Source organism: Sorex fumeus, unplaced genomic scaffold (assembly GCF_029834395.1).
Source record: "Sorex fumeus unplaced genomic scaffold, SorFum_2.1 ptg000036l, whole genome shotgun sequence".
Lineage (NCBI taxonomy): Eukaryota > Metazoa > Chordata > Mammalia > Eulipotyphla > Soricidae > Sorex > Sorex fumeus.
In genome coordinates this window covers 13,359,106-13,380,963 of record NW_026606093.1, presented here as the reverse complement: position 1 = coordinate 13,380,963, position 21,858 = coordinate 13,359,106, and the positions used below count along the sequence as shown (strand labels likewise).

The 21,858-nt window shown below is 35.8% G+C and overlaps 1 protein-coding gene across 3 annotated transcripts in view; it reads left to right on the top strand.

The window, feature by feature from the left end:
* The window catches only part of SLC38A4 (solute carrier family 38 member 4), a 74,886-nt gene that overhangs the window by 9,716 nt on the left and 43,312 nt on the right, over positions 1-21,858 (top strand). Inside the window, exon 1 of one of the 3 annotated variants that reach the window (XM_056117825.1) lies at positions 15,857-15,967. The exons of 1 other annotated variant lie outside the window; for it this stretch is intronic. The gene's annotated coding sequence lies outside the window, so the exon portion shown is untranslated. Of the gene's footprint in view, positions 1-15,856; positions 15,968-20,215; positions 20,295-21,858 lie in introns of those variants that run through there. One more of the 3 variants, XM_056117827.1, reaches the window with a different exon arrangement.

Here is a 21,858-nt window from a genome sequence, read left to right as displayed (position 1 = left end):
CCCTAGTTCTATCTAAGCTGCAGTAAACTTTAACATTTCACCTTTTCTGCACAGTGTTCCATTATGCATATGTCACATTTAGGGTTTTTCCTAATGTATTTCTTTTAAAATCAACTTGCAGAAAAAAAGCAATACATGAGTTTCACCTGAAGTTTTTAAGAAAAAACTTTCTTTCAAAACTTTACATTATCTCATCTAATCATTACTGAATTTATTTAGAATAACTGACACAAAATGTGCACCTATATCGTAGACTACATAAAGTGGGACACAGTTTTCTGTACGTGAGATAATAATACATCTAAAAAGCTTAGACAATGCCCAAGATGTAGGAAAGAAATTAAAAAAAATTAATTGTTATCTTTGGTAGGATATTTTAAAAATAGTGAACCACTTAAGTCAGTCATGGTACTGAATATTTTTATAGGAACCTAATTTTTAATAGATTATTTTTGACTCAAAAATAATGGTTGAATATTTATAGATCTCTGTTATAATAGAAATAAACTCCAGTTTAAAATTTTTTATTTCATATTTTTGGGATAAATCCTTCAACAAGTTTAATTCCAAAGCCGACTGATAAATATTTCAGGAATTGTCCTGTTACTTTGGTTATGATATTCATATATCACTAACAGAAATTACTAGTTGAAATCTTATTTAAATTTTATTAACATTTTAAAAAAGTGACTACAGCCTGGCCAAGCCGGGTTCTATTCCTCCGCCCCTCTCGGAGAGCCTGACAAGCTACCAAGAGTATTTTGCCTGCACGGCAAAGCCTGGAAAGATCCCCTGACGAATTCAAAATGCCAAACACAGTAACAGCAAGTCTCAAAAAAATGGAGACGTTACTGGGCCTGCTCAAATCGATGAACAATGGGAGGACAACATTATATTTAGTCTCATTTATTACTCATGCACTGAACAGGTGAAGTAAACTGGAATGTTTGCCAAATAGTATGTCTTATAAAAACAATAATATTGTTTTAAATTTCTATAGAAGTTTTTGTTTGAAAACACCTGCAAATGCATTTTCTCATTTCTAAATCTAATAAAAATGAATTGAGCAAGACATAACAAAGTATTTGACATTACATCTTTTTAGATTTTTACTCAAATTCTAAGAAATTCTAAGAAATTAAACAGATTTGCCTCACATGATGGTAAGTAGCATACACACATTTTTGTAAAAATTCCTTCTACTTAAGAGATATTAAGATGGCAGTTCTAGAGCCCAGTTTTTGGAAGAAGCTACCTCTCAGGAGGCAAGTGCATCCATACGATGGTTCATAATAATTAAAAATATGTATTCAAATGTACTCATTATGATTAGATCAATACTATGTGTCTGGTCATTGTGAGGATTAGTGTTGACATGTTAGTTACTTCAAATCCTAGAATTTAAGTAAGATGTAGATAATTTACTTTAACATTCAGAAAACATCTTTTTAAAAAAAATTGAATCAATCACCTTGAATTCCAAAGTTACAAAATAACTTATTCCTACACAGCCCCCCTCTAGTAACAAGCTTCCTGCTGAAGACCAGTTGGGAAACCTCTGTCTTGTGACCCACTTTTCATATTTTGTCAATATCTCCTGTTCCCCCCTTAAAGAAAAAAATCAAAGCCAAATCAACTCTCCCCAATTTCTCAGTATATTTGCATGTCTAAACACTGACTCTAAGGACAGGTTCAGGGGTTAATATGTACCATGGTACTGTTCAGCTTCACAGGTTGATCAATGTTAAACAAACACATATTGCAAACTGAGTCTTATTACGAGGTTGTTTTCTGAAATTCCATGGGTCAGGGTCGAAATGAGCTGTTTTCTAGCTTTTCAGTGGTGCTGATCTAGTTTAACAAATGAAATAGTGTCTAATAATCAGTAACAGAACACTTTCTGAAAATATATTGAAACCAACACCAAGTGGTATTATAATTAACTTGATTTTATGATAAAATTTATGCACATTAGTCTTATAAATAATCAGTAATAAAATATAAATTTGCTTTGCATATTCATTATTTTGTCATTTCACAATAACCTTGTTTTATATTTTTATTAGATTTGGTTCTAAATAAAAAACTGGGTTGCAAAAAACTTACATGATATTTGAATTGTTGTTTAAAAGAAACTTCAAAATAGTTTTTAAAAATTGTTAACATTTTAAAATGTATTTTAAAAAGTTTTGATATTAGAAACATTTCTTCAAATATACATATTTAACAAAAGTATAAAGATTGACTATGTGCCAAAAAAATCTTCTGCATGCTCTTTAAATACTAGTTTATCCTTAAGATAGCTTGGATGTGGGTACAGTTTTTATCTCCTAGTTATGATCAGAAAACCAAGGTTCAAAGTGACAAAGAACTTCCCAAGCTTGTTGATAGAAACCAGATTTAAAATGAGCCGGTGGATGGGGCCAGAACACTAGTACAGCGGCAGGGTGCTTGCCTGGCATGCACCAGGTTTTATTCTTGGGATCTCTTATGGTCTCCAGAACCTGCCAGAAGTGATTTTTTAGTTCAGAGCCAGGAATCACCCCTGAGCATGGCCATTTGTGGCCCCCAAACCAAAACAAAACGTAAATAAAAGGCAGTGGAGCTCCACAATTGATTCACCATATTATCCTGAATCTATCTGAATACCGTTATGGGGTCTTCTCTGGGGAGCTTCAAGGTCTAGAAGGGCACATGTGTATACAAATGTGTTAGTACAACACGTATGCACAACAGCAGCATTTACAATCGGCATAGCAGGGAGGGATTGTCTACCTTGTTTAAAGTGTCTGCTAGTAGGCAGTGAGAGAGGAATCAGATCTGAATTCTTGAATTTGGACTCAATTTTATCCATTTCCAAATATAACTGTATATTTGACAAGAGTTTGAAATTTTTCTCGTGATGAAACAATGAGTTTCTAGGAACAGAGCTTATGAATGAAGGATAAAGGCTGAAATTCTTTGAACAAGGGAAAAAGACTATGGTACTCGATCAATTGTATAACAGAAACCCAAGCACAACAACTTGTAAGTCTACAACTGTACCTCATGGTGTTTCACTAATAAAACAAAACAAATCAACAAAAAAAAAAAGAATGTAAAAATAGATACAGGGAAACAGACCTCTCTTTATTCATATACAATATAATACTTAATTTAAAACATGTATATTATGTTTTAAATGAAGACACTATATTGTGTTTGTATATTATGTTTAAAGCGACAGAGAGAATTAAATAAAATTCTTTTAAGATTTTTAAAAAAATAATTAGAATTGGGATTTTTATGTTTAATTTATATTGGACCACAAATGGTAAAGTGTGTACATTTTTAACCACTGTGTAAAGTGTAAATATCACCTATTTTCATTTTGAAGTTTTGTAGTCTCAAGAGTGACTAAAAGAGGAAGGAAGGAAGGAAAGAAGGAAGGAAGGAAGGAAGGAAGGAAGGAAGGAAGGAAGGGAGGGAGGGAGGGAGGGAGGGAGGGAGGAAGGGGACAGAAAGGAATTATTCAACCAGTTTTTAAAAGTCAGCTATAGTAATTTTAGTGTGTATTTTAATGTATAATTTCTTTAATTCTAAATAAAATTTAAAATAATGTCTGCAATGTCCTATTGTCATGTGACACAAGGAATTAACAGACCTCCTATAAAGCAGAACGTGAGGGCCCAAAGAGTTTACCTACTTGATAGTTTCACTGTTACAATTTAAAACCAGATATTCTGAATCAAAATTTTTTCCTAAGTGTTATCGTCATAAAGGGAAGAGCATGTTAAGCCAAATCAGAAGCCTTTAACATAGATAAAAGTGATGAATAAAGACCATTCAAAGACAAAAAGAGACATGGGTTGATAAGGCAGGAGAATTTAATGCTTCTCTGAGTTTCCTCAGCAAAAGCTAACATCAAATCTTCCAACTGTTACTTATCACCTCATACTGGTGCCAGGGAGATAGTGCAGTGGATAAGGTGCTTGCCTTCGAGGTGACAGATCCCTGTTTGATTCCAGGAACAATATATGGTCCCCTGACCACTGCCAAGAGTGATTCTTGCACAAAGTCCACAGTATACCCTAAGCACCACTGCGTGTGGCCCCAAAACAAACAAAAGAATTAGAGACTATAGATATTGAAAGTTGAACCATTAATAATGTTATAATTATATAATTTATATAATTTATTTAAGACTCAATCTTAAATTTTTTTTAAGTGCTGTGAATATACTCAGGGCCCAAAATATGCAAGTCTCTGTTCTATCATTTGAAGCACATACCCAGCCCCTAGATGTATTTTAAATTATTAATATATGTTCAAAGATGTAAAACTATAGATTATAACTGAAAAAAATCTTTAATTATCTAGGGTGAACAAGATAGAGTATTTACATACTTAAGCATCCAATTTCTATAAGACTTTTAATTAGCTCCCATTTCATATATTTTGTATTATTATAAAACAGCGTGTCTCATGAATCTGAATCTGTTGAATATGAATATGTCATGAACATGAATCTGGAGGAGTTGGGTTGCACTTTCAAGGGCTTACTCCTGACTCAGTGCACAGGGATTATTCCTGGAATGCTTAGATCACCTTATGTTGTGCTGGAGTTGAGCTGAGATCTGCATGATACAAGTGCCTTAACCCCTGTACAATCTCTCAGCCCCCATAGAACTGTATTTTTCTCTTCTTAGCCAAGCTACAATTCAGCAAGCTTGATGGTCCAAATACAAAGCAGAAGCCCAACCCCCCTAAATATTTCTCCAAGGACAAGATAATGGCAGGGGTTGCCTTTTGCTACCCAGCTCGTGTTACTGTTTGCTGTGTATAGCACAAAGACCAATAAATCACATTTTCTTCACGCATCTGAAATTTTGGTACAACTAGGGGGTTCTTTTTATGAACGAATTTGAACTAAACTGGAAAAAGGCATAGACTATCATCCTCCCAATTCTGGTTCTATTTCTCAGCATTCCAAGGACATCAAGCAGCCAGGACTCGCTTCTTTTATCCTTGTCATCAATGTCTGTCCCTGTGAATGCAGCCCATTGCCCCATCTATTGTCTGTGTCAAAATTATGTTTATTTGAGTTTTATCCCAACTGTCATATTTTCCTGTCCAGCACTCTTTGTCCAGCCAAACTAGGTGTCCTATTTCTCTTTGCGCTCAGTTCCCAGGAGCATCTTCACATAGCAGCAACCTGACCTGCTTAATGGATTTCCTTGAAAAGTCAGGGCTTGAGAACGGTGTGGGGATTTCTTAGGCCCTAGTCTATAGGTAGCACTGTCCTGTAGCACTGACCTCCCATTGTTCATTGTTTTGCTCAAGCTGGTCCAGTAACGTCTTCATTGTGAGACTTGTTACTGTGTTTGGCATATCAAATACCTCACGGGGTGCTTGCCAGTATTTGCTGTGTGGGCGAGATACTCTCCGTAGTTTGCTGGACTCTCTGAGAGGGGTGGAGCAATCGAACCCAGGTCGGCTGGGTCAGCCGCGTGTTGTGCTATCACGCCAACCCAGCATGTAGGTATACAGTAATATTTGTGAAATGAATAAATTTCTTATTATATTCTGCTAGAAAGAGATCATCTCGTAGCATTATGAGAAACATTGAAGTTCCAAGCATATTTTAAAATATTTTTCTTAATATTTTGATATCTATTGGAGAAATCCTTGCTGGTGGGAGTAAAATGTATTCTTTCTGAGCAGAATAAAATATAAATGCCAATTTAGAATAGAGGATTTAAAAAAATTTAAATTTGATTTAAAAAGAACTGTGATTTTCAAAGCTATTGATAGTGAGTTTTAGGCATATACTGTTTCAACACCAATCCCACCACTAGTGTTAACTTCCCTCCCCGAGTGTCCTTATACTCCATCCCCACCTCAGCTTCTGTCCTCTCCCCTCCTGTCAACTTGACAGGCACATTACAAAGTTTCAGTGGTTGCAGCTAAGATCTCATGTTTTGTTTTGTTGAGTGTGTGTTTTGGATATATGTCTATACCACTCATCCATGTCACCAGTCTAACTAAAACCCTGATGCCTGTTCACCCATTACTCCGCATTCTCTTCTTCCCCCCTTGATTTCTTTCCTTCTCTGTCCTCCATAATAGAGAATTTTTTTAAATTGTTGTTAGTCAAGCACTCAAAATACACCCACTAAAAATAGAGATTTCACTCATGGCTCCTGTCTGGCACTGAGTAACAATTGTTGCAAAACTTAAAAGATGAACTCCTACTTATGTTGTTAATAATGTTTTCTTACTAACATTGCTATTTATTAATATTATCAATTTAAGCTATTAGTATTCAGTACTATATTTAATAACCTACTTATAGTTACTGAAACTCTTATTTTGCTGGTTTTGCTTTTAATGTTTTATTAGCATAAATTATTCATTGGTAAATTTTATTAAAACAGTACTGCTGTTTTGACAATTTTTTTTTAATTTAGGTACTGTGCTTTACAGTTATGCTCACTGTAGACTTTAGGTCATAGAATTTTCCAACACCAATTCACAACTGGTGTCAACTTCCCTCCATCAAAGTCTGAAGTTCTCCTCCTCCAACTCAGCCAGGCAAGGATTTTCACTACCCACTTTCATTCAGTAACATGCTAAAACTCCTTATAATAAGAATTAGGCAAGATAAGGAAATCAAAAGGACACAAATTGGAAAATAAGTCATGATAATACTCATAAGGTACCCGAAAAATTCCACTGAAATGCCCACTTAAATAATAAACCAATACAACAAAGTAGCAGAATACAAAGTCCACACACAAAAAAATTGGTTACTTTCCTATATGCAAATAAGTGAACTAGAAGGAGTAGATCCCAAATATTATCCCATTCAATAACATCAAGTACCTAAAAATCAACTTAGCAAAAGATTTGTAAAGTACCTTTATTGTGAAAACTGTGTTATTTATGAAAGATGTAGCAAAAGACCCGAGGAAATGGAGAAATATTTCCTGTTAATGGAATGGAAGAATCAACATTGTCACTATGACTATCCTACCTAAATTATTACATAAATTTAATGCAGCCTCTTCAAAAATTCCAATGATGTTTTTCAAGGACTTAAAATGATCACTAATAAAGTTTATGTATAATCATAAAATACCATGATGAGACAAAGTGACTGAGAAATAGAAATTTGGAGGTATGGCATTATCTCACTTGAAACTATGCTGTAAAACTATAGCAATCAAAACAGCATGGTACTAGAACAATGACAGACTCTGACAAATGGATTAGAATTGGGAACCCAGAGACAAATCCTCAAATCTAAAACCAAATTATTTTCTACAAAGATGCTGGGTACAAGTGGAATAAAGATAGTCTCTAGGACAAGTGAGGTTGGTATAACCATATGCAAAAAGATGTTAGATCTTTTTTCATACCTTCAAAAAAGGCGATTCTATGTGCATCAAAGAACTTGATATTAGATTAGAATGCATAAATCGTACTGTGGAAACATAGGCAGAATGTCCCTACACTGAGATCTCAAAGGTGTTTTCAATTATAGGATTCTATGGGCAAAGACAACAACAGCAAATAAAAGTAAACTAATGACATTATATTAATTTAAAAAGTTTCTGTATGACAAAAGAAACACAAATTATGGGCAAAAATATTTGTACTCCATACATTAGACAAAAGCATAGTAATTTTTTAAATTGCTCTCATAGTGTATTTACATACCTTTTCATTGTTTTTTTTTTGTTGTTGTTGTTGTTGTTGTTTGGCACATGGTGACGGGCAGGGCTTACTCCTGGTCATGCTTGGTAGACCATCTATAGTGCCAGGGATTGAATGATGACCAGCCATGTGTAAGGCAAGTGCCTTGCTCCTGTACTATCTCGCAGCCCTGAAACATGCCTATTAACACTTAGTTGACAAATGCAGGTACGAAAAAATCAAAAAACTGTACACATTACACGATCTGAAAATGACTTCTATTCACATTTCAGTACTTCTCAGGCTTTCTCCTTTGTATTCGTGCATATGTATATACATATGTATATTTTTTTTAATTAACTCATGTATGAATAGTTGAATGAACAAACAAAACCAAACGCATATACAATGCAAGTAAAGTATTGGATGATGGAAAAGGGGGAGTGAAGGGGCCTTGAATAAACAGGGCCAAGTATACTATGATGAAAGGAAGTTAAACTTTTGGTAATGAAGATAGTGTAGCATACAGATGTTATTATATGAGTATGTACAACTGAAACTTATATAATGTTAAAGTAAGTCAGGTTTGAGAAAAACTAATACAGGATTTCTATCATAATGAAATTTTGTGCCTTGCTCATTTGAATACATGATTATTAATTACATCCTAATAGTCTACAGTGGCAGTTATGTATAAAGGAATTACTTCTATACAAATAGTTCGAGATTTTGCCACCATAGGAGCTATTGTATTTTAATCCAGGATCCATAAATAGAATAATTATTAAAGTATATCTTATTGCAACTTTATCAATAAGTTCTAAATAAAGGTTTTGGTTACACATGCTTCAGTGGGCCCAGTAATGTCTCCATTGGAGACTTTTGTTGTTACTGTGTTTGGCATATCGAATACGTCACGGGCGGCTTGCCAGGCTCTGCCGTGTGGGCGAGATACTCTCGGTAGCTTGCCGGGCTCTCCAAGAGGGGCGGAGGAATCAAACTCGGGTCGGCCATGTTGGCTGCGTGCAAGGCAAACGCCCTACTGCTGTGCTATCGCTCCAGTACCAATCATAGACCATGCATTGCCTAATATTAATCATGAAGTAAAAACAAAACAAAATGGGAAGATATGCTAGTGATAGTACAGCAAGCAGGAGACCCCCAACTCTCCATATGGCCCCCGAACTTCACAGGGAGGAATTCCCTGATTGCAGAGACAGGAGTATGCCTTGAGCAACGCTGGGTGTGGCCCCCAAACAAATAAAAACAGGAAGAAAATATTTACAAGTTATCTAAATACGAGGGGTGGGTGGTGATCTAACATGCATCCTCAAACCTAAATCATTTGCCCAAACCTAGATACTCTGTTTGCCCAAATGCCCTCAGTCTTCTGCTGGCCTGCTGAATGAGGTCATAATAGTTACTTTTTTTTCTGAGCTAGTATTCTTACATTTAAAGGAAAATCGGTGCTATCAACTTTACACTCAACAGGTCAGGAACTGTAATTTCTAAAGCAGCCAATCAGATACAAAGAGCTCAGTTAATCTTGCCATCCTGGGTCCTGCTACCTTGTAGCAAAGGCCAAGTCATCAGTTAGTAATCATCCTGTGGAGAGTTCCGATTGCTCTGTGACCAACTCTATACTTGCTTGCCGCTCAGCAGCATGGATGAGTTCCTCAAGCAGAAGTCTGCTTTCTCACTAACTAAGGAGCCCCAGACTCTGAAAATCCTTCCCTACGCTTACTGACAAGTATATTAGGAAATGTTAGCATGATGGTATATTATGCATTTCCTTCTGTTCAAATTCCTCTGAAGATTCTTTTGTAGCAGACACGTATTCCTTATTTCGGCTATCTAGACAGAATATTGAAAAGGCCTATCGTAGCCTATGTGTTTTCAGCACAGAAATTCTTTTAGACCATAGGTTTGGGCTATCACCTTCCATTTAAATTCTTCCCCAATGCTCTTTGCCTCCTGTGACCTCAGTCCCTTCCCAGTCTAGCCACACAACCTATTGAGTCACAGCATGAGAAACAACTGAGAGTCCAAATTCAAGCTTGATGACACCAGGATTACAAAGTCCAATCATTGATCAAATTGCAAAATCAAAATGCATAGAAATTGTTCTGGTAAAGGAGTTTGCTTTTAAAGGAAAGGGAAGGGTAGGGATCTGAAAAAATAGAGTAATGGAAATTCTTATACAAATGTGAATTTTTATATCATTGCCATTATTTGGAATGGCAGTCAGCTCAATCTAGCACTATATTAACATTGCATTTGGTACGAAGAACTTTAACAAGATGATTTAGACATTTAGGAAATGTTGTTATAATTATCATAACTATATATCTCTCAGTGGTGCTATTTTCCCAAGCAGATATGTTAACAAATAGAAATTATTCTTGAAAGCAAGCTTTCAAAAGCTCCGACATAACATTTAATCTGCTATCTGGTATTTATTATGGGTCGAAGCGATAGCACAGCGGTAGGGAGTTTGCCTTGCAGGCAGCCAACACGGCCGACCCGAGTTCGATTCCTCCGCCCCTCTCGGAGAGCCCGGCAAGCTACCGAGAGTATCTCACCCGCACGGCAGAGCCTGGCAAGCTCCCCGTGACGTATTCGATATGCCAAACACAGTAACAACAAAGTCTCCAATGGTTGGAGACGTTACTGGGCCTGCTCGAGCAAACATTTGATATTTTATTTTATTTTATTTTATTTTAATACATGGTTGAATTTGCAGTCAGCCCTTAGCTTCACAGATCTGTTCTTATCCACCATGCTGTATCTGCTGGACAGAAGCAAAGGATATAGTTATAATGCCCTCTTTTCTGTAGCATTTCTTCGGTTTGGATCAAGAAGTGAAATATTCAGAAGGATTTGAGTTGCTTGAAAGGTGAAAGGCTGAGAACAAAATGTCATCAACAAAGTGAGCTGTCTTAACTCTTATTTTTCTGTCAGCTGAGGCTCAAAGAATTTTTTAACTTAGGTTTGTGACTAGGTCATAAATTCGTCAATCTGTGCTACACTTGTTTGTTCATTTTGAAATGCAGCAGCTGACTATTCAGATATTTCCAAAATTGTACATTGTACAACTATAAAAGTGGTTTAGGCTGGTAGTAATTAAGCAACTCCTCTAGAAGATATGAGTCATTGCACTTCTCTTGTTCACGGACTTTTTTTTATAACAGAAAAGCAGGTTTCTCCTGGTCTGGCAATATCTTTGGTACCTTTTAATTTGGGAAGATCTCGAAATTTTAGAGGGTCGCAAATTTAGACTTTATGAAAGTATCAACCACCAGGACCAGCCACCACCATGCCGAGACCACTCTCCGCACACATGAAGGTACTGGCAGAGGGACAAAGCCACGCGGGTTCTGGGGCCGAGATCTCCAAGCCTACTCAGATTGGAGTTGAGCATCCTCCACCCAGATCCTCCAAATTCCAGTAGGCGGGGGTCATACCCACCACCTGGCCCCCTGGCGCCGTATAATCCCATCAGCGGCCAAGACTCAGAGACTATAAAATTCAGCTCCTGGAACCGCACGGCCGCATTCGCAGCCGCGGGACATCTTATCAGGACATCTTTTTATGACATCTTATTATCTCATTTCTACTTTGGACAAACTTGCAGGCTATCAAATGTAGCCTGCCCACAGGGCAGAGTCTGGCAAACTCCCCATGGCGTACCCAATATGCCAAATACCAGTGACAATGATGGGTCTCATTCTCCTAAAGAACCTTGAATATAATCTCAGGGCTAGGATGAAAGGAGACGTTACTGGGGCCTGCTCGAGGCAATCGACGAATAACAGGATGAATGAATGAATGAATGAAAGTATCATCAGATGACGCAGATGATGCTATCCTCTATGCTATCATAATTGTATTGCATGTGTGTTAAAGTGTTAATTAAATAAAATCATTGAAAAACTCTTTGATAATGCTGCCATGTATTACAGAAGCGTTATAGGTATCTGGAAGCATTGACACTGATTGAGGGATGAGAACAAATAGACCATCTGTGGACTTGACCTAATTTATTAAGCTTTGGGCTCATCAATCTAAAATTTGAAAATGGCAAAAGACAACTATTCTTGTAGAATAGACATAAATGTGTGGGATAGAAATTGTGAAAAGATACAAAAGCAAGTAAAACAGAAGATGGCTGAAGAGAAATTGAAATGGCAGCAATGCAAAGCAAATGAATACAGAGAGAAAAGCAGCACAAAATGTTTAGAAGCAGGTAACGTTGACTTTGAAGTTACTGTTTAAGATGCAAATTTTAAACATGCTAACCAGCGATCTTGAACACAGGTGAGAAAGATACTAGGTCAATACATAGTCACTATTTGAGATTCTCCTCCCTTCCCATATTTTAGGTTTTGGGGCACCTGTCAGGGCTTACTCCTGGTTCTGATCCCAGGAATCACTTATGGCAAGGCTTCGGGAACCAGAAGAGATTCTGGGGAATTGAACCCAGGTTGGCCATTTATGCAAGGCAACGCTCCTGACTGCTATCCTCTATGCTATCACTATCACTTCAGCCTTTTCCCTGCTTTGGTTGTCTCCCTTTAAATCACAATTTTTGTTCTTTCAACAGATAACATTCCTCTAGGATATATATGAGACCTTCATTATGTTATTTGAAAATAGTGGCTGCAAATCGATGTAAGGGGTGCTTAATATGAAGAAGTTATCAATCAATCCACATTCTTCTCCTCTTTTTAAAAAATAATATTTTATTAAAAATATATTGTGTTGCAAATCATAAGGCCCAAAAGGGGAGAAAGAGGGACAGAGAGAGGTAAAGAGACAAAGAGAGAAGAAAAGTGCATGCCATAGAGGCAGGCAGAGAGGGGGCAGGAGAGAAACTGGGACCACTGGTGGTGGGAAATATACACTGGTGAAAGGATGGATGATGGAACACTATATGACTGAAATTCAATCATGAACAGCTTTGTAACTGTGTACATCACTATGATTCATTTTTTTAAAAATTAAAGCAAAGCAAAACAAAAATTACTGTTCTTCCTATAATAATTATATAAGATTTATAGCATAAATTAGGAATGAATGAAGGTGATAAATAGAAACAGTAATACAAAAGCATTGCTCTAACTATAGCCCCAATTTAAATGTTTCCTCAGCTTTGCATTTTCCCATAATTCTCAGACAGGCAGATACTACCAAATCATTAGTCAATTACTTCACATGGTTTTGGTTTTTTTTTTTTTGTCTTTACCCCATCTTGACCTGATCATTCCACCTGCATTTCTTTCTTGCCGATTTCATCATTTACTTCACACACGTTTAAGATATATCATTATAAAAATCTGAATTCCTGCATTCAGACTGATTTTTTGGGGGACCACTTTTGGCGGCACTCAGAGGTTACTCCTGGCTCAGAGATTACTCCTTGTGAAATTAGGGGACAACAGGGGTGTCAAGAATTCAACCCAAGTCAGCTGTGTGCAAGACATGAATTCTACTTGCTATCACTCCGGTACCCCTGCACTTACACTCTGAATTATCTCTCAACTATCTCATCTGTTATTTGGCTTCAGAAAGGTTGCACTGCATTATTATTGGACTTCATGGTCATTAGAATATGGGCTTATCATGTCTACATTTTTTTTTCATCCAAGATGCTTTTCCCACTTCTCTCAGAGTTGTACCTGTACCAAGGTCCTACTAATCTCCTCACTTTCTACAGGCCTCCTGAAACCTTTCATGGCTCAACCCTTGGGAACTCTTCATCTGAAGTTTGGGGCCATATTGTACAATTCTGTGATATTAATTGTTATCATTACAATTTAGAAACCCAGATGTCCTATTATGTAGGTATATTTTACATACATCACAAAGTGAAAGATTATGTCTCATAAACCTGTTGTTGGTGACACACATAGGAATTTTTCACGTGAATATGTCACAGTTGACATGTTTCTAAACCCAGAAGAACATTGATCTGTTAGCCAATGTATATAAAATTATATCATGGTATGATTTTCAGAAATATTGCAAACAATAAAGTAAACATTTAATTTTTCTTTATGAAAGAAAAGTTACTTTGAATTTTCCAAGACCAGACTAATTACTTTTTCATTAACTTGGTATGCCTAAATGTGTCAAATATTTAGATAAATATTTAAAAACAGATTCCTAAACTATTTTAAGTCGACTAGTCTTTATCGAATTAGTTTTTATGTGATGATATTTTATCTTTGAATAGTTTCTAGAAAATGTCTTTTGGGGGACTTCCAAAGCAGAGCTCACATCGTGAGGGTTCATTCCCCAAATTATTTGACTAACTGGTCTTTGATGTTGGGGCCGGAGGATAATTCTCCTTTAGAAATCAATGAAATGAGTTCCTAACCCTATACTGACTCCTTGGCCCCAGTTTAAGGAAAATATTGAGTAAAATTTTGCAGTTTAACTAAGTACAGAAGAAATATGAGGAGACCCTTGAGAAGACTTTTATGGGTGCTTTCTATTTTAGCTAAACATTAATTTGTTGGAATTGTTTAGTATTTATGAAAAATTCATAATTATAGTATAAAACCCAAGAGTAAAACCACAATAAAAATATTAAGAGAAGAAAATCCTTAGGCATTTGTAAATGTACCTCCACCCTATTTTGATATCATATGATGACATACACATATTAAGTATATATGTGTCAGCTTACTTTTAACTGAAACTTTACCAGAATATAAATAATTGATTTTCTAACAATTATTGAAAATTTTTGCTTGCCTGTTCTTATACTCATCTGCTAACTTTGCAAACAGAAGGAAATTTTAAACTGAATATATGACAAGTTATGAAATTGATTTGAAAATAAATATTCTAAATTTCTTCTTAATGAAAACATGCTATTATACTTTTCCCTACACTCTAATGTTTTTCATCTAATGAAAGACAAGATGATAGGATAATTGAAAAATAGGTGATAAGATAACTAAAGACAAAAAAAGGCAATATACAATGTTTGTTATTAGACAAATGGGTACATTTAAAAAAGGAAACAAGAAATGGATAACTGCACTTTTTGTTTAATGTCTTGCATGAACATAAGAGCAATTCTTACTCAAGTGCAATGGTAAGTTGGCTTTTTTAAAAAAAAATAAAAATCAGGAATTCACTGAACTGTTGTAATCAAGCACTTCTCCTGATTGGTTATCAGATTGTTAATTCAAGTTATAAATATTTAAAAGAACCATTAATTCTGGACTGATTTTCTAATCTGTTTTCCTCTCCTCACTTTCAGAATGGTAAGTCAAATGGATACATATTTATAATAGAATAAATTACTTGCAGTTAATTTAATCCTTTATCTAACATTTGGAAAACTAAGTCAGGTTTTTGAATGGTTAGAAAGTATCTGTTTAGAAATTCCATGTGAACTCCAGCTCTGTACTTGTTGATCTCACTACTTCGGGAATGATAGTGGTGAGTAATACTTTTATTTTTTAAATTTTTATTAGTGAAATACCCTGAGGTACAGTTGTAAACTAACAAATTTTTGTGCTTGGGTTTCATTTATACAATGATCGAGTACCCATCCCTCCACCAGTGCCCATTTTCCACCACCACTGACCCCAGTATCCCTCCCACCCCCCCTATTCTCCCCATCATACCCTTCCTATGCTCTCCAATCTTATGGCATTTTGAGAAACTTGGAGTCATTTGGAAGTCTGGGATTCAGTAGTATTTTCTCTGAAGACTTCAACAATTCAAGAAAAAAAAAAGTTTGACACTACATTGCTCACTTTCTATTAAATTTTATTAGATAAGATTGGTGGTGGTGTTTACAATTAATTGATCACAGGTTTTATCAAACAGTTTTATTTCATTTTACCTTACTATTTTACACTTACCTTGTTCATAAAGTTTCTGGGGAAGTTATCTTTCTAGATTAATTAACTTATAGAATCTTGATGTGAAACAACAACAATCAAGATAAAATTTTCAGTGAGTATTTTGTTGTGTGAAAGCCAAAATTCTAAAAGCAAATAGAAACTGGTGTAACCGATATTTAATCCAAATCTACAACAGTAAACCGATTTAGCTTTTCTCTCTTTTTTTGAAAAAAAGCTGACGCAAGTTGGACAGAGGAAGGTGTTGAGGCAAAGTGCTGGTGGCGATTGGCTTGTCCTGTTCACTCCCACTGGTCTTTAAATCATTGTCTAAATCCCCAAAGGTTCATATAAATCAGCTCTGTTACAGGGACCTGCCATTCCAAACAATTCTGGAAAGATTGCACAGGACTGGATAAACAATTAAGGTAAAGCTGCTTTCCATAAATATTTGCATTGTTCAAATAATGCTTTCTTTCCTCATTTTATGATTTTGAGTTTATTCAGTGCTAACTAAAATGCTTGAAAATACTAATTGAATAATTGTTTCCTATTTTTAAAAATGCTCAGTTCATATCGTATAAGACATTGAATTAACCGGATCCTGCTTGCAGTTTTCTTTTGCAGATAATTTTAGATCTAAGCATAAGCTTGGGACAGTGGATAATAGGAAAGGGAAACATTGCAAAACTGAAGATAACAAATATTTAGTTATTTGAACCTCCTGGTTAATATATAGTAAAGATATAACATAGTTTATTTTAGGAAAAAATAAAATGTAAAATCGCAGTTTTGGTATTATAACATTAAAATATTTTTTCATCTTAAAGAAATGTTCACAAAAAGACTAATGAAAGAAGTAGTATCATATGATTGCACAGATATAAAAGTTTAGAGATTTGATTACATAAATATCAAAAGTTAAACTGTTATGTCCTTTCAGTGTGACCATTTTGGCAAAGGATTTTTAGAATCAATTATTCTGGGAAATTGAATAGGATTATAAGCAAAGTTTTAGATTTTGAATCTAAAAATCTAAGTCATCTAAAAAGAACTGTATTATTGAAATCTGTTACACGGGCAAGAAGAATAATTCTCAATTTCAGTATCTCCATAATTGGGGGACTCTACAGAGAAGTTGGTGATTTTATGTAAACTCTCAAGTAACAAGCCTGGGCCTCAGCTCTTTTTATCCTGTGACCCCAGTGCTCAGAATGTCTAATCACATCAACAGGTCGCCAGTGCCAGGCTTTAGCACTTGAAAAAATAAAAAATAAATAAACTCTAAAGTCATAGCAAATGCAAGAGTTTTGTTACTCAGCAAAAATATTTAAACTGATATTTAAAAAAGAAACTGGCATTTGTTTTATGGTCCAAGAACTTCTCGTTATTTAAATTTGATATTTAAATAATGTTTGGGGAATTTCTTGAAAGAGTTTATAATACTGCATTTAACTGTTATGTATGCACTGTGAAATGTAGGTTTTATTTTCTTTTTCTTTTTGGGTCACACCCAGCGATGCACAGGGGTTACTCCTGGCTCTGCACTCAGGAATCACCCCTATGGGATGCTGGGAATTGAACCTGCGTCGGCCGTGTGCAAGGCAAATGCTCTACCTGCTGTGTTATTGCTCCAGCCCCTGTGAAATGTAGTTTTGAGAGTTAAACTCAAGTTTTCTTTAACTTTGTGCGTAATAAAAATAATTTTAAACACATATGTGACTTTTTCAAAGGGAACTTACAAAGAGAAGAACAAAAAGTAACTCTGGGTTCTATCTATTATAAAATAATAGAAGTTTATTGCATCCAAAATTCAAGATATATATTGTTTTGGTTTCGTTTTGGGGTCACACTCAGTGGTGCTCAGGGTTTACTTTCGACAGGTCAGGGGAACATATGGGATACAGGGAATTGAACCCAAAAAGTCTGTGCTCAAGACAAGAGTCCAAATGACTACTTTTACTTATACTAGGAAACATATAAGCTAATATTCTTAGCATGGGCTTTATATTAATTTTTCTGGTGCTAAACTATATGGGAGTAGAAGAAAGCAATGGAAATGATGAAATATTAGCAACAGCAGTAGGAACGAGTTAAGTAAATATGGGAGTCATTTTGAAATTGAAACTCATATTAAATGAAAATAAATGCCTTCATGAGAATTATTTTCTGTGGGAAATCTTGCCATAGACATGACTTGTTAATGCTACCATCAATAACAAGAATGGAGTTGTGGGGGAAATTATTTAAGGGAGTTTAAATATAAAATTAATATATTATTTTCAAAGCTTTGTTCATCTATACAAGATGCAGTCTATCTATGGATTTAAATCAGTTCCTAAAACAAGCAATTTTTCAAAGGGCCTCGAGGTCACTACCAGGAATACTCAACTCACTGTGCAGGTTGATTCAGTGTAGGTCCAAGTGGTCCTGGGGACAACTAAGGTCACCCCACTGGTGTTGGGGGCCACCGAATATGTTCCTGGTGGTGGTAGAGGTAAGACCAGGTGCCAAAGATTGAACTCAAGGCCTCTAACACGTGAAAATTACATATTTCAACCCTTTGAGTTATCGCCCTGGTCCTCCTAATTTGACTTTCTGAAGCTGCACTATTACCTATTCATGACTTGCTCAATAAGAGAATTGTTGGTGAATGAAAGTATTTTATGTCTTATCCTAGGTTTCAGAGTATATTTGTCAGAACTGGGTTAGTATGAAAAACAAGACAGATAGAGATGATGGGGAAAATGTTCTGAAAATGTTAGCTCCCTTCGCTTACATTTTTCAGGTGAAATAATTGTTTACAATGAGTAGGCATTCATAACTTCTGTCTTGATTAAGAGACACTTGTGCTTTTCACTTGTGCTTTACTCTCAAGTTAAGCTACATAAGTAAAATATAAGAAACAATGCATTTAAAAATTTTCCATTTAGTTTTTTGTAGCCGGCCAGAGAACAGGACACAGAGTATAATGGCTAGAATTTTGTTATAGGGAATCAGCTACTATTAGGACATGTAGGTGTTACTTAGTAAATGTACTGAAGACTTCAAAATATTATGACATTCTAAATATCATTGTTTCAGTATTGATTTTCCTTCTTCATAAATGAGAAAATCGAAGCAATAATATCTGTGAATCCCAGAGAAATTTAACTTCATTGGAAAGACTAGACTATAAAAACTAAAATTGACTTTTCTTTTAGAAGAATTTTGAACATTATACAACAAAGATATTCTTTCTCTTACTAACCAAAGAGGAATATTTCTGTTAAACTTTAAAATATTATCCTAACAAAATGTACACTTAGATCTATAAAGGGAATTGTGAAGTGTTGCATTGGTCTCAGTAAAATGTATCAGCAGTCACAAAGATAAGATAGCACGATTATCTTATCGTGATAATAAGAATGTGTATAATATAAATATCTATCACTTTTCTTACCTTCATGAATATTTCTGCCTAATGGAAAAGATGGTTATTAAGAAATAATCACACAGCTAAAAATATAACTATAAAGTGGGTGAGAAAAACATGGTAGAAGAGAATATAATGGAGTCAAAAAGAGCGGGACTGGCACAGAATGATTGCACTCATTTGTGGGATATAAAAAACAAAGCATGATACTACTACTCAAGGACTGTAGAAATGAGGCCCAGAAGAACTGGTCCATGGCTGGAAGCTTCCCACAAGTAGGTAGTGGGGTGGGGGGAAGAGGCAGCTGGGATAGAAAAGGGATCACTATAACAATGATAGTTGGAAATGGTCGCTCTGTACAGGAACTGAGTGCTGAAAGGAGGTAAAGGAATATACGTGATTACCTTTCAGTACCTGTGTTGTAAACCATAATGCCCAGAAGTGTGTGTGTGTGTGTGTGTGTGTGTGTGTGTGTGTGTGTGTGTGTGAGAGAGAGAGAGAGAGAGAGAGAGAGAGATGCTTGCCACAGAGGCAGGGTGGGTCATGATGGCAAGAGGAAAACTAGGAACATTCGTGGTGGGAATTGCACTCTGGTGAAGGGATGGGTGTTGGACGTTTTGAACTGAAATCCAATCATGAAAAACTTTGTAACTGTGTATCACACAGTTATTCAATTAAAAATAGAATAAAAAAGAAAAGAATATAATGGGGTGTGGGCATCTTGGATCACATAACATTTAAAGTTTTTCCAATTATTTAACTTTGGGTGATTCCTGAATTTAGAATGCAAGAAAAAACATTTCAGGAAGGTGGAACAGAGTTAAAGTTTCTAAACTGGCAATTGTGGAGAGAATAGAAATATTTTCATTAAATAAGGAAATGTGTGATTCAGCACGGGATTACAAAGCTCCATGTCGATTAATGTATGTAGAGTTCACAGCATTTTAGGAAATTTGACTTTATTCTAAAAAATGAAAAAATCACTTTAGGGCCTGTAGCAGGCGGTCATTTAGAATAATAGTGCACAAGGAGAAAGAAAGGGATAATATTAAATATGCATTGAAAGAAGAACAAACAGTCTTGCAAATAGATTGGATTTGGGTAGGAAATTTAGGATAGAGACGGGGAAGTGTCAAGATACTATTGGATTACTCTTACATGTAGTTGGGTGAATGGACTAAGATAAGGAGCAGCAGAAGAATCTGTGCCAATGAAAATTATCTTTCTATAACATATTTTTACCATAACATTTTAATTAAAGTGTTTTCCAGCATTGTTCTTTGCAACCTACTTGTGCAGTGGTTCATCGTTTGCATTTATTGGGAGGAGAAAGCAAAAATGTAAGCTATGTTATACTACAATGGTCTATTTAATAGAATTTTCTACTAAAAAAGACTTCATTCGGTGCAGGAATTTTGTCTTATTCATGCTTTAGCTTTTATAGTTATGACTTTTATTTTTAATGTTTGTTGAATGAATAGAAAGCATCTGTAAAATATTTCCACATTGAAGCATAATCATGTGAATAACCATGTGATTAAATTATGAAGCATTATGAAGCAATGCTTCCGAGTATGTACTTTGTTCTGTAGGCAAATAATGAAGAATATTGCTTCTCAAAGTGTTCTAATTTTTTTTCTTTTTGGGTCACACCCAGCGATGCTCAGGAGTTACTCACAGCTCTGAACTCAGGAATTACTCCTGGCGGTGCTTGGGGAGCAAAAAGCACAGCAGGCAGGGCATTTGCCTTGTATGTGGCCGACCCGGGTTTGATTCCTGTGTCCCTCTCGGAGAGCCCAGCAAGCTACTGAGAATATCCTACCCGCACGGCAAAGCCTGGCAAGCTCCCCATGCTGTATTCTATATGTCAAAGACAGTAACAACAAGTCTCACGATGGAGACGTTACTGGCGCGCGAGCAAAATCGATGAACAATGGGAGGACAATGACAGGGACAGTGACTTCTATATGTGTACATAAGAAAGAAACCCCCCTTTCTTCCACTTTTCCCCCTCAACTAAAGAATTCCCTTGCTGGTCTGTAGTCTAGTCTTTAGTCTATCGAGAGGTGATAAAGCAGTGTTGAAATCTCCAGCAATTGTTCTTATTGATGTCTTCCTTCAAGTCTGTTGAAGTTGATTTAAGTATTTTGCTGGCCCCTCATATGCTGTATATACTCTTTGGACCATGGGTTTTTCTTGATGTAAGGTTTCTTCGTCATTAAGAAATGGTCCTCACTGTCTCTTATAACCGTCTTTATCCTGAAGTCTATGTCAACTGATACGAGTATAAACACCTGGGCTTTGTTGAGGAGGTTTTTTGCTTGAAGAATTGTTTTTCAGTCTTTTATTTTGAATCTGTGTTTGCACTGGATTTCAAATGTGTTTCTTTCAGCTTCAAATTTCCCCCGGGGGTAAAACCATGCACCTGAAATGCCATCTGCGCTTCTGTGTTCATTGCAGCCCTATTCAAAATAGTCAGAATCTGGCAAACAGTACGAGTGCCAGAGAACAGATAACTGGTTAAAGAAACTATGGTACATCTACACAATGAAATACTGTGCAGCTGCTAGGAAAAATAAAGGCATGAAATTTTCTTATAAATGGATAGACATGGAGAGTATCATGCAGAGTGAAATGAGTCAGAAGGAGAAGGATAGACATTGAATGATTGCACTTATTTGTGTGATATAAAAACAACATAGTATGAAAATAATACCCAAGGACAGTAGGAACAAGGGCCAGGATGATTGGTCCATGGTTGGAAGCCTGCCTCAAGTGCTGGGGTGAACGGGAGGCAATTGGAATATAGAAGGGACCACTATGATATGACAATGATAGTTGGAAATGATCACTCTGGGTAAGAACCATGTCCTGAAATGCTGAAAGTAGGTAAAGGAACTAACA